Genomic DNA, 6,863 nt, shown 5'->3' on the forward strand with positions numbered 1-6,863 from the left:
AACAAGAAAAATCTCCAATAAACGATCTAACCTTACACCTAAAGGAACTAGAGAAAGAAGAACAAGAAAAACCCAGTTAGTAGAAGGAAAGAAATCATAAAGATCAGAGCAGAAATAAATGAAATAGAAACAAAGAAAACAATAGCAAAATCAATAAAACTAAAAGGTGGTTCTTTGAGAAGATAAACAAAATTGATAAGCCATTAGCCAGACTCATCAAGAAAAAGAGGGAGAGGACTCAAATCAATAAAATTAGAAATGAAAAAGGACAGGTTACAACAGACACCGCAGAAATAGAAAGCATCCTAAGAGACTACTACAAGCAACTGTATGCCAATAAAATGGACAACCTGGAAGAAATGGACAAATTCTCAGAAAGGTATACCTTCCAAGACTGAACCAGGAAGAAATAGAAAATATGAACAGAATATCACAAGTAATGAAATTGAAACTGTGATTAAAAATCTTCCAGCAAACAAAAGTCCAGAACTAGATGGCTTCACAGATGAATTCTGTCAAACATTTAGAGAAGAGCTAACAGCCATCCTTCTCAAACTCTCCCAAAAAATTTTGGAGGAAGAAACACTCCCAAACTCATTCTGAGGCCACCATCACCCAGATACCAAAACCAGACAAAGATACTACAAAAAAAGAAAATTACAGACCAGTATCACGGATGAATATAGACGGAAAAATCCTCAACAATATACTAGCAAACAGAATCCAACAACACATTAAAAGGGTCATACACCATGATCAAGTGGGATTTATCCCAGAGATGCAAGGATTCTTCAATATACGCAAGTCAACCAATGTGATTCACCATATTAACAAATTGAAGAAGAAAAACCATATGATCATCTCAATAGATGCAGAAAAAGCTCTTGACAAAATTCAACACCAATTTATGATAAAAACTCTCCAGAAAGTGGGCATAGAGGGAACCTACCTGAACATAATAAAGGCCATATACGAGAAACCCACAGCAAACATCATTCTCAATGGTGAAAAGCTGAAAGCATTTCCTCTAAGATCAGGAACAAGACAAGGATGTCCACTCTCACTGCTATTATTCAACATAGCTTTGGAAGTCCTAGCCGTGGCAATCAGAGAACAAAAAGAAATAAAAGGAATACAAATAGGAAAAGAAGAAGTAAAAGTGTCACTGTTTGCAGATGACATGATACTATACACAGAGAATCCTAAAGATGCCACCAGAAAACTACTAGAGCTAACCAATGAATTTGGTAAAGTAGCAGGATCCAAAATTAATGCACAGAAATCTCTTGCATTCCTATACACTAACGGTGAAAAATCTGAAAGAGAAATTGAGGAAACACTCCCATTTACCATTGCAACAAAAGGAATAAAATACCTAGGAATAAACCTACCTAGGGAGACAAAAGAAAATGTCTATGATCCTGCCTTAAGCAAAACATTTTTGGATATAAGAACAAAGCTACAATTCATAAAAGAAAAAAGTGATAAATTGGGCTTCACTAAAATTAAGATCTTTTGTGAAGAGAATGAAAAGACAAGCCATGGACTATTTGAAAATCTCATATTTGGTAAAGGACTTGAATTTAAAATATATAAAGAACCTTGCAATCTCAATGATAAAAAATAAACAAGCTACTTTTTAAAAAATGGGCAAAAATGTTGGATAGACATTTCACCAAAGAAGATTTATGGATAACAAATGACCACATGGAAAGATGCTCATCATCATTAGTCATTAGGGAAATGCAAATTAAACCACACTGAGATACCATTACACACCTGTTAAAATGTGTTCAATTAAAAAGTGGACCATACCAAGTATTGGTGAAGACGTGGAGGAACTGAAAATCTCAAACACTATTTGTGGGAGTGTTAAGATGGCACAGTCACTTTGGAAAACAATTCGGCATTTTTTAAAAAAATTAAACATACACCTATCGTATGATTTCACCATTCCACACCTATGTGTTACTCAAGAGAAATGAAAGAATATGTTCATACAAAGACTTGTACATGAATGTTCATAATAGTTTTTTTTGTAATAGCCCCAAACTGGAAACAACCCAAGTGGCCATCAACAGGGTAAAGGATAAACAAATGGTATTAGTGTATCCATATATACTAGTAGTAGTAACAGTAGTAACAGTAGTAGTAGTAGTAGTAGTAGTAGTATATCCATTCACTCAATGGATACACTACTGAGCAACAACAAATAATTAGTAATAGATGTAACAACATGGAATAATCTCAAAATACTTGAACCAAGTGATAGAAACCAGACAAAAATGAATACATACTGTACAGTCTCGTTTATATAAAATCTTGAGAATGAAAACAAAAGAAAGAAAGCAGTGGTTACCTAGGAAGAGTGGGGCGAATGGAAGAGTTCTCAAGGGAACAAGATTGTTGTGATGGTTTCATGAGTGTATACATATGTCAAAATTTATCAAAATTACAGTTTAAACATTTTTAGTTAATTGTATATTAATTATATCTCCTTAAAACCCTTTTTAAAACATAAAAAATACATAAACAAATGCATGTTTACTAAATTGAAAATACTTGCAATCCTGGCACCTTCATGCCTCAAGCGTTCTGCCCCTGCAAAGCATCAACCCAATAGAGGTAGAGATAATATAAACGTAGGGTGAAGCCAGAATAAGGGGACCAAAATTTTGACAGAGCCAAAGTCACCATGGATTTGCTATGTCTTCTTTCTCACTCATACCCCTTCACATTCCTCTTCCTCTAGCTTCAGGAAGAATAGTAAAAGATCTCTTAAAGCGCAGCACTAACCATAAAAGGCAAAGTTGATAAATCAAACTTAATGAAAGATAGGAACATCTGCTGTCAAAAGATACCATTAAGAATAAGTGAGACATGGTCTGGAAGAAAATAAAGAGAGCTGGAGATAGAGGTAGAGGTAGAGAAAAAGATATGTGTGTATACATGTATATATTACCTGTATATACATATATGTTATACATACATGTACATATACATACACACATGCATGTATATGGACTTACATGTAGAATTTTTAAAATTCCTCCAAAGGAATAAGAAAACAACTAACAATCCTGTTTTTCAAATGGGAAAAATACTTGAATAATTACAAAAGAAGATATCGAAATAGCCAATAAACATATTAAAAGGTGCTCAACATCATTACCCATCAGGAAAATGAAAATTAAAACAAAAAGGCATTCTGCTACAACACCAGAATGGATAAAATAAAAATGTTAAGTGTTAATGAGGATGCAGAGAAACTGAAACTCTTGGACATTGTTGATAGCAGTGTAAACTGACCTAAATATTTTTGAAAACAGTTTGAGAGTATTTACAAAATCTAAATATATGCCTACTCTATTATCCAGAAAATCCACATCCAAGTACACATCCAAAAGAAATATTTACCTACTTTAATCAAAATACATGTTCAGAAATGTTTATAGAAACGTTATTAATAATAGGGAAAAACTTGAGACTATCTGTTCATTAACAGACTAAATAATTGTATATTCATATAATGGAATACTACACAGCCTTAAAAAATAATGATCTATCCAATGCAACAGTATAGATGAATATCACAGACTTCATGCTGAGGAAAAGAAGCCAGAAACAATAGAGCACATGTTTAGATGAAGTTCAAATATTAATCTATGATAATAAAGGAATAGTGGATAGCTCTTGGGGTGGGGGGAAGTTGTTGAGGGCAGGTCGTTTTTACTGGAAAAGAGAAAGAGGACACCTTCCAATGTGGATGGAAATGTTTTACATCTTTATCTAGGTTGTGGTTATATATAGATATGCAAAAGTTCAATAATCTATACACTAAGATTTGTGCACTTTACTACATGAAAGTTAGACTACAAATTTTTTTACAGGTTTCTGTTTTCTTTCATTACCTACGTTGTACTGCCTACCCAATATACCAAACCACTCCTAAATTCTAGGTCCCCTGAATTCAAGGATCTATTCAGTCTCATCTAAAGTACAGTCCTTCTCTGTATACTTATTCCTTTCATTGAAGCAACATTGAACAGAATCAAAGGGCAAAACTAAACATTTATCCAAACTTCCCTTATTTCCTAATAAAAGAACTTTCCTAAGGAAAAATTGATAAGTAAAGATATTTCCCTAGCACTTCACTTGTCATTGTTCTCAAAGAAATTTTACCACTAATGGTGAGTTTAGACCAAAGATTTTCTCTTCTGATTTTTGATATACAGCTATATTTTCCATTACATAATACTGTGTATTTATAAACTTATCCTGAGTTCAACATCCCTTTCCCATATGCCTCATTATTAGAATGTCCTGGAAATGGGCAGTGCCTGGAAATTCCATAGCAATTGCCCCTCCTAATAAGCAGTAGCTTGGTGCTGCCCTGATAACTAAATGTGAACCCACAACCATCTGTTTGCTCTGTTACATCCTCCAGACCAGTGTCATCCAATAGAAATAGAATGCAAGCCACCTATATGATTGGAAACTTTCCGGTAGATACATTAAAAAACTAAACAGATAAATTCATTTTAATTATATATTTTATTTAACATAATAGATCGAAAGTGTGATTTCAGTATGTAATCATTATAAAAAGTTATCAAGGAGCTTATTTACATTAGTTTTCATCTTAATTCTTCAAAGATCCAGTGTGTATTTTACACTTACATTGCACACTTACACTGTGCTTCAATTCGGATGATCACGTTTCAAGGGCTTGATACCATGTATGGCTAGTGACTACTGTATTGGATAGTTCAGCTCCCAATTACCTGGGCCACAGCCAAGGTAACCCTTGAAATGAAACTCCAAATTCTGACTCATTAGTCTTGGAATAATATATACCTCCACCCCATATCTTTATAGCCCATAAAATTATATTTCTCTCACCTGGAAGTTCTAATTCACTAAACTATGTCCCTAGGGCTCCATCCACCAGGCCAAAGGTCACCATACTTGCATCTGTCTGAAACCTAACATACTTCCCACTTACACACTACAAAATCCATCAGAATTGATCTTGTCATTTTGCCAAGACCAACTCAACAAAAATGTTCACCTACTCTCTTAAAAAATGTGATATATCAAAATTATCCTGTAAAAAGTAGCATGAAATTACTGTGAATATATTCATAAATTCAATGTGCTAGGTCAACAAACATGTGAAAGAGAATCTTCCAAGAAAGACATGAGGCAAGAAAACATGGCATAAGGGGAAACAAACTGGATTGGGGTTCAAGCTGGGATTTCAGTCCCAGCTTTGGCACCAGGTAGTCTTACGTTCTTGGGCAACATACAAACATTTCTCAGTCTCCAAAGTGTGCTGTATTATATAAAGGCACTGGATTAAATGATTCCTAAGTCCCGTTCAGTAGTACCAACTATTTTTGTAAAATAAAGAAGAAAGAGTTGGGAAATGAGGGTGAAGGAGGATGAATCTACTTGGGAAAGAGTTAAAATCTCCTCTACATATAGCATAGAAAGGAAGCACTGGAGCTTGGAGTCCACACCAAATAATAACAACAACAATAGTAATAGTAATAATAAACACTCCAGTAAAAAATTCTTGGATCCTATTTCTCAATTTCTAATATTTCTTCAAGAGAAGGTTATTCTGCCCAAGGTTTTCTTCAGGGCAAATTTGACATCCTTATTCCTCAGGCTATAGATTAATGGGTTGAACATGGGCACAACAATGGTATAGAATAGGGAGGACACTTTCCCCTGGTCAAGAGGTGAAATAGAAGGTGATTTGAGGTCCGTAAAAGCTCCTGACCCAAAGAAAAGAGAAACTGCAATTATGTGGGAACTGCAAGTACTGAAGGCTTTGGACCTTCCCTCAGTGGAGCTAATGTGGAAAATGCTGAAAAGAATGAAAACCATAAGAGAGAAAAATGGCAACAAAAGGCACCCCAATGCCAATAGTCACAGCAATAAAGACAACTAGTACGTTTATGTAAGAGCTATTGCAGGAGAGCTCAAGGAAGGGAATGATGTCACACATACAGTGATTGACAAGGTTGTCAGCACAAAAGGTCAGAAATACCATATTTCCTATATGAGCCACAACCCCAAAAACCCCCATCCCATAGACTGCCAGTAAAAGGAATAAACACACCTGAGGAGACATAGTGACCGTGTACACCAGTGGTTTATAGATGGCAACATAGCGGTCATGTGCCATTGCTGACAGGATGAAGGATTCAGAAAAAACAAAAAAAGACAAAAGAAAAAGAGCTGAGTCATACACCTTGCATAGGAAATGATGTTCTTCTTTGGGACAAAACTTGTCAGCATTTTGGGGATGATGGCAGTAGAGAAACTAAAATCTGTGAAGGACAAGTTGAAGAGGAAAAAATACATGTGAATATGAAGGTGAGAATTCAGTCCAATCAAAGTTATCAATCCCAGGTTCCCCACTAACTATGGTGACCATGTAGAAACCTAGAAACAAGAAGAGCGGATCTGGAGTCTTGGGTGGTTTGTTAAGCCTGCGAGGATAAACTCTGTCACAGAGAAGATGTTATCTGCAGCCATTCTCCTCTAGGAGAATCTGTGAGGGAAAACGAAGAGTTGTTCAGAAAAAAAGGGAGAAAAAAAACCCCTTCTTGAGGGCTTCCCTGGTGGCATAGTGGTTGAGAGTCCACCTGCCAATGCAGGGGACGCGGGTTCGTGCCCCTGTCCGGGAAGATCCCACATGCTGCGGAACGGCTGGGCCCGTGAGCCATGGCCGCTGAGCCTGCGCGTCCGGAGCCTGTGCTCCACAATGGGAGAGGCCACAGCAGTGAGAGGCCCGCGTACCGCAAAAAAAACAAACAAACAACAACAAAAAAACCAACCCTTCTTGAGAA

General features: G+C 36.0%; 1 pseudogene across 1 annotated transcript; it reads right to left on the minus strand.

Annotated features, from left to right (window-relative positions):
• Window positions 1-5,466: 5,466 nt before the first annotated feature.
• LOC307189716 (olfactory receptor 8B12-like) lies at window positions 5,467-6,549 on the minus strand (annotated as a pseudogene). Its single transcript has one exon. The product of its transcript is annotated as an olfactory receptor 8B12-like (transcript).
• Between the last annotated feature and the right edge of the window lie 314 nt (window positions 6,550-6,863).

This window comes from Stenella coeruleoalba, assembly GCF_951394435.1.
Source record: "Stenella coeruleoalba genome assembly, chromosome: 8".
NCBI lineage: Eukaryota > Metazoa > Chordata > Mammalia > Artiodactyla > Delphinidae > Stenella > Stenella coeruleoalba.